This window comes from Adiantum capillus-veneris, chromosome 21, assembly GCF_014529385.1.
Source record: "Adiantum capillus-veneris isolate H3 chromosome 21, ASM1452938v2, whole genome shotgun sequence".
NCBI lineage: Eukaryota > Viridiplantae > Streptophyta > Polypodiopsida > Polypodiales > Pteridaceae > Adiantum > Adiantum capillus-veneris.
In genome coordinates this window covers 16,903,992-16,915,640 of record NC_140951.1, presented here as the reverse complement: position 1 = coordinate 16,915,640, position 11,649 = coordinate 16,903,992, and positions in this window count along the sequence as shown.

Here is an 11,649-nt window from a genome sequence, read left to right as displayed (position 1 = left end):
CTCGATCACACATGTATGGTAGGAAAGGGTAACTCCTTACGAGGTATTAGAAAAAGGAGAGTTTGGTGGACACCCAATCATGATAGGGTGTGCTAATACTTTCCCCTTCAAGTATAAGGCCTTTGCTTGGTGGATTTTAGTAAGGAGTGGTCTTCCATTAGCTGCTGCCTTTTCTCAATGGAACATTTATATTGGCTTCTGCTTTTTCTACACTACAATCAAGAAAACATGTAGACACAGATTTTGGTATTGCCAATGGCACACAAGTTTGTGGCACCTCAAACATGTGTCTCTACTTTCTCAGGTTTGGCATTCAGTTAGGGGCCCAATTTGGAAGGCTCTGCTTTGCCACAAATACCTCCGATCTTCCCAATTTTGTATTTTCGGGACTGGTGGCATAAATTGGACATGAGGGAATGTTTTTGTCTTTGATTCTTTATGTAGTGCAACATCACATTTTACGTTTCACTTCAGTACAACAGAGGAAATCACCAGGGATGCTCTAGGCCCTTGGCACATAAGAACTAAAATTTCATTATATAGATGATATAAAAAATTATTATAAGCGATGAGACGGAGTGTCAAAAGCATTCCATCATCAAGGCATCGACGATCGAAAATGATTTCGTACCAAACAAAAAAATACGCATGACAATTTTTAATGCAATTAACAGCTTCTAATTTTGCATTTTGTACAAGGAGTCATAGAAATAGTTTTACCCAAAACACAAGACTATCACTCTGTTTTTATGGAAAGCTCACTGGGCAACACCTTCATGTATGGAAGGTAGCATTGACTGTTTTCGTATAAGTTTACCAAAACACCGACTCAACCTTCATACACCTCCCATCATCAATGACCTATTTGGCTCTTTAGTAGCCTTTGATTGGTTACCTTAGAGAATGAATTGAGCATATGATGATATTAAAAGAATGGGGTTATACCTTTACATTCTTACAAGTTCACACAGTTCTCACAACATTTTACTCCTTTCCAACCTATTTATTTTACACCCAGCCTACATATTAGGTTTCAAAAGCAAGCATCCACCTTGCTTGTGCTTAGCATATCCCGTTGTAAAAATTGTGCATTACTCCAGGAAACACAAGGCAATAAAGCTGGGTAGTTATGTAAGGAATGATATGATACGTAGCGTGACATATAGGACATGATATAGGCTTTGTTTTAAAGCTGTGTGGAGGGAACTGTCTTTTGTCTGAGCAATCCAAGATCCCTCCGACAAAAAATCGCACCATGGTACATCCTGTGTTGACAACATGTATATCACATTCACTTTTACCTCATTACATTAAAACTGGAAGAACATTCAAAAAAGGATTTTCTTGAATGATTTCCTTCACGAGTTGAACTTGCATGTGTACCATAGTTGCAAGCGATGAGTATTGTCGGTAATAGATGGTCGTGTTTAGGGTGTTCTGTAAGCTATAAAGCCGCTTAGGTTAGGCCGATTATAGATGGACGTGTTTAGGGTGTTATGGTAGGCTATGTAAAGCCGCTTAGGTTAGGCCGCTCCAAATTGGATTAAGGAAGCGTTTAGCCATTTCAATCCGCTTAGGGTTAGTGGATTAGCTTAGGCCATTTTAGTTTGCTTAGGGCTAGCCCCTTAGGTTTATTCCATTTCTTCTGCTTAGGGCTAGCCACTTAGGTTAGGCCGTTTCAGTCTGCTTAGGGCTAGTTGCTTAGAGCAAGCCTCTTAGGGTAAGCGACTTAGGGTTAGCGGCTTAAGATTTGGCTGCTAATAGATGGTTGTGTTTAGGGTGTTAATGTAGGTTTTGTAAAGCCTCTCAAGTTAGGTTTCTCCAAATTGGATTACGACAGCGTTTAGATATTTCAATCTTCTTGGGACTAGTCGCCTAGTTTTAGCCACTTAGCGTGTGGACTGATGATCGAGATACATTTGTTCTTTAGCAGCATTGTGAAAAGGTTGTGCTTATTATAGATCCAATGTGGAAGGAAAAAGACGAAGAAAATTTGAGTAAACCAAGTTGGTTCTTTGTCGTTCAAGTTGCTCCACGAAGTAAACAAGCCTACGAAGGATTGGAGGTTGAGAACGAAGAGACACCTGAGCTCCGTGCACGGATTGTTGATGATAGGGATGATGAGCTTGAGCTTGAAGTATGTGCTATTCTCGAGCTGATGCCTAACCTCAAGATGAGCGATCAAATATTGAGATAGATGTAGAGATGGATGGAGCTGTGCAATTTGATGACGAAGATGGAGAAGTTCACATAGAGATAGATGTCTTTGGTGCATCAACTCTCATAGAAGATGAGAGACTGACTAGTGATTTTTGTTAGGAACTCTCTTGTAATGTTTACTTTTGATTAATGGATTTTGCCAATAGTGAATTCCTAGTATTTGTGGTTTATTTGTGTTGATTGAAATGTTTATTTGTGGTTAAGTAAACTAATGTATTGTATATATGTTGTCGAATTAGTTTTTAGAGCCATGGAAGATGACGAGGAGCCATACTCTCCGAGTTTCAGTTTCTTGGTTACTCTAGCCGGCAAGTCATCGGTACAGATGCAGACTTTCTTCTCACAATGTTCACCAAATTAGTGTGCAATGGCACAATAGTTTTGGAAGCAGGTCCTTCTATACCATCTACAGCTGCTCCGACCTCTCAGAACAACGATCCAATCACACCGATTAGTGGTGTCACACCTCCAATGATTGGATCAGCTATTGCGACGATGTCACATCGTCGATCTTTATATTGATTAACATGTTAATTTGTGGTTAAGTGAACTAATGTATTGTATATATGTTGCCGGATTAGTTTTTGAAGCTATGACAGATGACAAGGAGCCATACTCTCCGAGTTTCAGCTTCCCGGTTACTCCAGTCGGCATGTCATTGGAGCAGATGCGGACTTTTTTCTCACAAGTTTCACCAGAGCAGTGTGCAATGGCACAATAATTTTGGCCAGTAGGTCCTTCTAGACCATCTACAACTGCTTTGACCCCTCAGACTAGCGTTCCAGCACTGACTGGTGGTGTCACACCTCCAATGATTGGATCAAGGCAGTGGCTATTACGACGATATCACATCGTCGATCTTTGTGTTGATTGAAATGTTTATTTGTGGTTAAGTGAAGTAACCTATTGTATATATATTTTCAGATTAGTTTTTGCAGGCATGGTAGATCATGAGGAGCCATACTCCCTGAGTTTCAGTTTTTTGGTTACTCAGGCTGGCATGTGATTGGAGAAGACGCGAACTTTCTTCTCACAGTTTTCATTAAAGCAGTGTGCGACGGCACAACAATTTTAAACAACAGTTCCTTCTAGACCATCTATAACTAATGATTGAATCAAGGCAGTGGCTGTTGCAACAATGTCACATAGTCAATCTTTATGTTGATTGAAATGTTTATTTGTTGTTAGGTGAAATGTATATTATGTATCTGTTGTCGGATTAGTTTTTGCAGCCATGGTAGATGACGAGGAGCCATACTCCTCGAGTTTCAGTTTCTCGATTACTCCAGCCAGCATGTCATCGAAGCAGATGCGGACTTTCTTCTCACAGTTTTCACCAGAGCAATGTGCGATGGCATGACAATTTTAAACAGCAAGTCCTCATTAGGAAAAATATGAACCCTCTAGGGGCCCTTTAGCATTAAGGTTAATTAGAGGCCAGCCAATGAGAAGAGGGTGGTGGACACACTCTATGCCTTCAAAAATGTAGGGGGACAAAGTAGCCTTACACTAATTAAATGGGCTCTTACCTAGTGAGAAGGTGGGGTGGGGGGGGGGGTGGGCCATATGGAACCTCCAACTTCCCTCCTTTTGATCCGGTTTTTAAAAAAAATCAAAACTCAAATTTTATATTCTTAAAACCCCCCTAAATCTATTTTATGGTCAAAAAAGCATTTGTTGACCTCAAAAAGTCAAAACGTTCAAAATTTTTTAAAAACTTTTGAAAAATCTTTTTTTACTATCCAGAGCTCCCCCAAAAGTAGTCCTTAGGCAAAAAGTTATTTTCTCTCTCTAGAACCCCTTTTCCAACCCCTCCTTGGTTGCAACCATCACACTCATCCTCTACTCCAACACTCTCTCTCTCTACACCATCTCCATTGCTGCAGCAAGGAACCTCCTCTCTCCTCCCCTGCCACCTTCCATTGCTGCAGCAAGCAAGGGTTATCCACCTTCTCCTCCCATTGCCACACCAAGCAAGGGTTATCCACCTTCTCCTTCCATTGCCACAAGGGTTAACCACCTTCTCATATCACTTTATCCTACCTACATTGTAGCAACAAGCATGGTCCTGCTCCTTCTCCTAATTTTCTTTGCTCAACCATGGCCAACTCTACTTCGCAAAGGCGGCCAAAGGATGAGGTCACAGCACTTGCATGCCACAACACTAGAGGTATAGATGATGAGTGGGTGCCACAAGAGTTCACCAAAGGTGCTTGGGTATACATGCAACCATCTTCTATTGGCTCTCATCGTGTGAGGAATCGTGCAAACTTGGATCTTCATTGGAAAGGAAAGCTCCTTGGCTTCAAGAACCGCAAAGACAAGGGGACCGTAGCCATTGTGCAACATGTTTTCTCAATGTCAACCATGCAATTGCAACAACCACTTCGATTTCCAACACATTGTAAGTACATGTTTTGAGAATACAAAGCACAGTGTAATGTTATTATGGATTCATACTTAAGATTTGTCATGCATTTATAGTCATATTTCCATCCACATTGGTGGAGGAGCAGCCACTACATAGTCTCTCCGGCACATTCAATGCTATACATGCGGATATTGGAGCAACAATGTTCCCACATCTTTGCCCAACCAAACTGGTTCAAAGAAGGATTTTCTTCTATTCTCACTCCTATATTGTCCCTACTTCTACACAAGCATTTGGAAAGTTTGAACCCATCAAAGTAACTTCCTTATTAAGTATGGAGTGGCCGGTGCCAGATTTGTGGTCGGTAGCATCTTTCAAGCAAAAGATGATAATAGATGTCCAAAACTCTTTGAAATACTCTAAAGCTTCTAGATATGTGGGCTTGAGTTGGTGTTTACCTATTCATTGTTTTGTGCACATTTTTAAAGAGTTTGGATTTGTGGAGACTACCACAATGCTTGTATGTAAAGATGTGCATTACGAGGAATTAGGAAGGCTTTTAGAAGAGGACTGGGGTTTTGTAGAGTGCATGCACAACAGGGACCGGTACCATTGTAAGGTTGGAGCTTCAGGTATTGGAATGTACTATTTGAAATCCCGCACCTCCTTGTACATACGATTTCACTATGATCATTGGATGTGCAAGCTTGGAGTGTGGACTGCCTTACAGAGTGTAGACGGCGCTATTGCAAGCTTTGACGTGCAGTGACGATGCCCAACGATGCTTTGGAGGTAGTCCAAGTGAACAAACATTGGACTCTCAGTAATGTGTGAGAACATTTGGTTATTATGGGTTTTGAGGCCCTTCAACAAGCACAATTTTGTTTACAAGGTCACAAGGTGAGAATCCTTCCACCACATTTTCAATACATCATGGTTTGTTGATCATTGGATGCTTATTGTAATGAATGTCCGCAAATTGGGAAGAGAATGGAAGACAAATTGAAGGTCGAGGAGGATTGGGGGATGGATGGAACTATGCTATCGATCTTATAACTTTGTATCTCTTGCAATTTTCAAAACGATCCCCGATGTAATCAACATGATTTGCTTCGGCAAATCATGCCTTTGAATATAATTTTTCGCATTGAGATGAGAAATCATTTTTTGGTGAAAGTGCCCTTTTTTTTTAATGTCTTTAAAAAACGGTCCATCATAAAAGGGGGCCACCTAACTCATTCACTATTTTCACTTTTGCAACTCTTGAGCTCCTCCACTCTCTATCTATACCCCAGGTTAGACATGGATGCTTCCACAGCCTCTGCATCTGCAACCACATCCACCCCTTTGTCACGCTTCATCCTCTTCCTCGAGGACACCAAATACAAAGGGAAGTTGGACCTCCACACCTTTTTCACTCGTCTCCCTGAACTTGACGCCACAATTGCCCTTCACATGGATGCATTTGCCGAGACTTTTGCGTTCATGGAAGAGCACATCATAAAATATTCTGTACCTATCTCTCCACATGCAGGGATCTGGGTGCCTTGAGATCTTTTGCGCTATATACACAAAGGCGATCGCCCATTCTCCAAGCGGTTGCAACAATTCCAAGAAATTGCCACCGATGCAGGCCTTTACTTGGACGAGCAAGCCCTAGGGGTGTCAGCGCTCAAGAAGCGCAAGTTGGGGGTGGAGTACCTTTCTCGGCTCGCAACATTTATCTTCTTGGTGAGCGAGGAATCTGATTTGGAGGAGCTCCGCTTACCACACCTTTAGGTTGGGTCCCATGTTACCCCCATGAACCTTGCAGCGGAAGGAAAGACACTCTGGCTCAAGTACCCCAGGGGTCTCGAGGAAGTGGTTGAGAAATCCATAGTTGTGGCTGGCCCTAGTGACACTCCAGTGCCGCTACCACTGACGGATGTGGCTATCCCAGAGGTAGAAATCAGCCGCTTCTTAGTGGATGGGGAGGAGTATTTGTTTATGCATGATTTGGAGAAAGCATTTGGCCTGCGCATGGATGAATGCTTGAGCGTGCTATGCAACATCACCAAATGTCCCTTAGACAATACGCCAGATGCCCTAGAAAGCAAGCTCTTGCCAGTTGGGGACTCTGTTGTTGACACTATTGCAGTTGTATGTGCGGAGGTCCTAGCAGCAGAGCAGTTGCACATGGTTGAGGAAGAATTCCAACCACGCAAGCCAAGGTTGAGGTTGCTAGGATGCCTATGCCATTATGCAACCTCCCATCTGATGATCCAAAGCTCGTATCTGCGGTGCATGGGAGCATTGAATTGGATGCAAAGGGCAACAGGGAGGAGGAGGTAAACTGTATCCTAATTTTCATGTTACTATTTTATCCTTCATTGTCATTTTCATCGGTTTATGACAGGATGTCGTGGAGCTTGATGATTTTGCAGCAAGGACAGGTGGCAAGCGGACGGGTTTTGGATGGGCCATTTGCGCGCCCTTGTGGGCAGGCTTTTTTTTGCTCCTGGTACGCTCTACCTAGTACACCCTTGCACCATCGCTCTTCTCTCCAGCGCTGGGCATGTTGCTTCATTATTTTTCTACGTGTTATATCTTGAGGAGGTGGAGATTCAACATCCCTCGATGACTCTGCTGCCCTACCGCGATGCCCACTGCCAGAAGAGTTCCTGGAACGGCCAGGTGTTCGTGGCCGTTTTCTTGTGCCTTTAAGCCATGCCGGCTTCTCACATCCTTGGAGGGTGTTTTTGTTGGCAGGTGGATGCTCTTTCGCGGTTTGTTTGGTGTGCGCCATTTCGTTTGTAAGAGCTCACCTGTTCTTAAGAAATGAGTGGTTTATGAGAGCATGCAATATTTATAAGGGCCCATTTAAAAAGGGCCCTGTTCACACTAATTTTGAAAAAAAAAACTATTATTTTTTAAATAAACATGTCGCTAAGAGTTGGACCCTACGTTCACGTTTAGTGACTCGTGTAATATCCACTTTGATCCTTGTCGCACTCTGCATCGCCGCCATGCAGCATGCTTGGTGGGACCTTGCGACATTTGCCACCTGTTGTTATGCTCTTGATGACTCCATTTCCGCTCTTCAATAGCAATCTTGGATTGTCGCACACGCTCCATTGTGAGCTTACGAGCAAATGTTGTGCAAAAAAACCAGTTGAACATCTCCTCTTAATAATTGGATTGCACCATTCCACCACCATGTCGAGTATTTTTGAAGTACACTCCCCTTGCTCGATAACGGGACTTCTCCATGCCTTGAGTGCTAAAAATTTCAAGCGATCCATACTTGTGCATAAAAAATGCACCATGCGCAAACAAGATATGCTGTTCACATGAGTAAACGATCCAAATTATTTAATAAAACAATCCCTTGTAATAAATACACCACATAAAATGGATTACCATGTAATGTGTGCTGTTATTTTCACCCCAAGAAAGGGTGAAGACCTTGGTAAAATCCGCCAAGGCTTCTTGAAATGATTGGCGTTGTTCTTCTGTTGTGCTGTTAAGGCCCATAAGCTTGTCCATTTTATCAAAATGTGCCCAAACTTGCTTGCGCTTGTTTGCAAGCTCGCCATTTGAATCATTGTCAGTAGTAGCTTTGCATAACTCCTTCCAAAGCTCCCAAAGGTTACCTGCCTGCTGGTTGGAGCCGTATTGAGCATCATATCGACTTGGCTTTCCTTGGTAAACTTTCTTCAAAAAGTGTCTAGCTTTTTGTCCACTCATTGACACTTGTTGAGCAATTTTATGGGCCTCGCTTGTGTTCTTTGTAGCAACGATAGATACATTTTCACCATGACAGCCAATGGAATTCAAGAGTTCCTCCACTCTTTCGATCGCTTCCTGCGACTTTTCCAACGGTTTAATTGTGAAAGCATAGTCAATGTGGAGCTTCAATAGCCTATCAAAAATGCGCATGAATGCGTGTAATGTACAAAAATGTACATTTGATAGAGGAAATGGAAAGATTGGATTCCAAGCGTGGTCCTTTTTATCACGGTCTGGGGCATTGAGCATGGGACATCTCAGAATAGACGCTTTCCATTCTCTACCTTCATCTCCGACATCACGAAAATCTAACCCTTGTTCTCCATGCCCTTGCCATGGAAGCATGGAACTGACATTTGCAGTGCTCTTATGTGATTTTTGTCCATTAGGTTTGTACCCTCGAGTGCAAAATGGACAAGGCATGAGAGAAGAAGACCCTTGTTTGCAGCCAAGCAAACACTTTATGGTCTTCAAATCCCCACCTAAGTGCCACTCCACATCATAACTACCAAAACCCTCAATCTCCAACTTCTCACCTGCAATTTGGGAGTGTATTACTTCTGTGATCCATGGAGTTCTCTCAAAACTCCATGAAAGTACTCCATTGGTCTCTTTGGGCACCTCAATAGCACCCAACCACCAAATGTCTTTCTCTGATTACACGCTAAAAGATGGGGTGGGAGATTGCTCGACTGAATCCCTTCGCTTGGTTTGCAGAAGGGCCTCGTTCATTAGAGTGACACTTAGCCTCTCTAACCTTTGGCCTTTCACTATTTGACACTCATCGAGTTTCAGCACAAAAGCGAATTTTGTGCCAAGCACTACAAAATAAATAGTGCCAAGACCTTAAACTTCAGAGTCTATGATAAGAACAATACCAAAGAAAAAAGTAAAGTGTGTCACCTTCTTCAGGTAACTCGTAAAATCTAAGCATGGCTTCTTGAAGCCTTCTAAGATCCACGAAAATATTGTTCCACATTGTGTAAGGAAAGCCCTTCTCCGAAGGTCTTATGGATTGTTTCTTACCTTTTCCCCTTGTCTTTGTTGCGCACGAAGCATAAAGGGAAGTTGGCATTGTGTCCTCAATGTGTAGGTATGTCCCAATGCGGGAGAACATATCTTTGTTTGTGGCCTTCTTTGTGACCTTGACCTTGTGAGGAACGGGAAATAGGTTTTCCACAATGCCATGTTCTTTGAGGGCATCCTTTAGGAGTTGGAAAATAGCTTGATAGGCTTTGGTGCTGATTCCAGTCTCATCACAAGCTTGTTGCACGTCATCATCACTAACCACATTTCTCAATTTACGCATAAGGTCCTTGGTGATTGCATCCTTAATGTGCTTACCTCCAGGTGATTGTAAGATAGAAATCACATCCTGGGTATTGAGACCACTAGTGAGAAGGTTGCCTCGATCATCTTGGCTTGTTCCACCGCATGCCTCTTGGATGAAGTTTCTAGCAACAAATAAACATAAATGTTAGAAAATAGTGTGAAGTAAGAATGCATCATGCAAGTAAAGACCAAATCACCTTGTGACTGTAACTCGTCATTTGCGTGCTCCTCCCAAATGTGCAAGAGTTTCAATGGATGAATATGTGCGTTTGCGTTCCCTTGCACCAAGGGGTGTTTCTTTCAAGTATGTGATGGTGTTGGTAAGCTTCTGGATATGGGACTCCTTTTCTTGGATTTGTTGTTCAAGAGTTTTAACCACCCTCTCCGAAGAGGCAACACTCTCTTGTATTGCCGTCGTCTTGAGGTGAAGAGCTTGACATTCGTGCATCCACATATGCAAAGAAGCACCTGCACCCATACACAACCGCTTACAATAGCCTAACAAGCCTGCTTCTCCCCTCCCAAGAAATTGAAGAAATGTGGAAAGGCTATTAAACGGTGGATAGAAGCGGCTTATAGGATCGTAAGGGTACAAATGGCCATCCACCCAAATGTCAACATTGGTCTCACAAGCGGTGTGACGTTGCTGTGATGACCTTTGATCACCCTCACTAGCGGTCTTCGGTGCAAATACCGTGGGTAAGCGAATATGTATGCTTTTGGTGTGCGGAGTACGTGGTGGTGGAAGCAAACTATTTGTGATGTCCGTGAGCAACATGGAAGCTGTTGCGTGAGGAAGCAAATGATGAAAAGATAGAGGGGGAAGGGTAGGGAGGTTGAGGAAGATGGGAGGAGAGAAGGAGGGAGGGGGCGGAGGGAGAGATTGGGGAGGAGGAGGAAGCTAGGGGTAGGGAGGGAGAGGAGAGGGAGAGAGGAGGGAGGAGGGAGGAGTAGGAGAGAACAAAAGAGTTTTTACTTTTTGGAGGAAAAGATTTTTGAAAAAATGGACTTTCTAAGCTTGTGGGTTAAAAAATGGGTCAAAAAATGATTTTTGGATATGTATATATGTTGAGAGGGAGTTTTTGGTAAAAAACAAGTAAAAATGTTTTTTTTTTAAAAAAAAGTCAAATTTTGACTCTTAGTGATCCACGTTTTTGCTAATGTGGACACACCCCTATGCTTCCTTCACTTTAAAAAAAGCTAAAGAGAAAAAGTAACCCCTTAGGTCCACATCCTACATTTGTTAAAAAAAAAGGCTAGAAAAGCCTACTCAAAACTACCTTCTTCAATGCCCTTGCCCTCTAAACCCCACACAACATTAGCCTTAATCCCTAAAAATTAGGATCGTTACAAGGCCCATGCAAAGTTCATATTTCTCCTAATGTTCTAGACCATCTACAGCCGCTCTGATCCCTCATACCAACGTTCTAGTCACACTGACTGGTGGTGCCTCACCTCCAATGATTGGATCAAGGGAGTGGATGTTGCGACGATGTCACATCGTCAATCTTTGTCTTGATTAAAATGTTTAGTTTTGATTAACTGAACTATTGTATTGTATATATGTTGTTGGATTAGTTTTTGCAGCCATGGCAGATGATGAGGAGCCATACTCTCCGAGTTTTAGTTTTCGATTACTCCAATCGGCATGCCATGGGAGCAGATGTAGACTTTCTTCTCATAATTTTCACCAAAGCAGTGTGCAATGGCATAGTAATTTTGGACAGTAGGTCCTTCTAGACCATCCACAGCCTCTCTAACCCCTCAAAACAATATTCTAGTCACACCAACTGGTGGCATCACACCTTGAATGATTGGGTCAAGGCATTGCCTGTTGCGATGATGTCACATCATTGATCTTTCTATTGATCGATTTTTTTTTTTTTGTGGTTGAGTGAACTAACGTATTGCATATATGTTATCGAATTAGTTTTTGCAGCCATGGCAGATGACGAGGA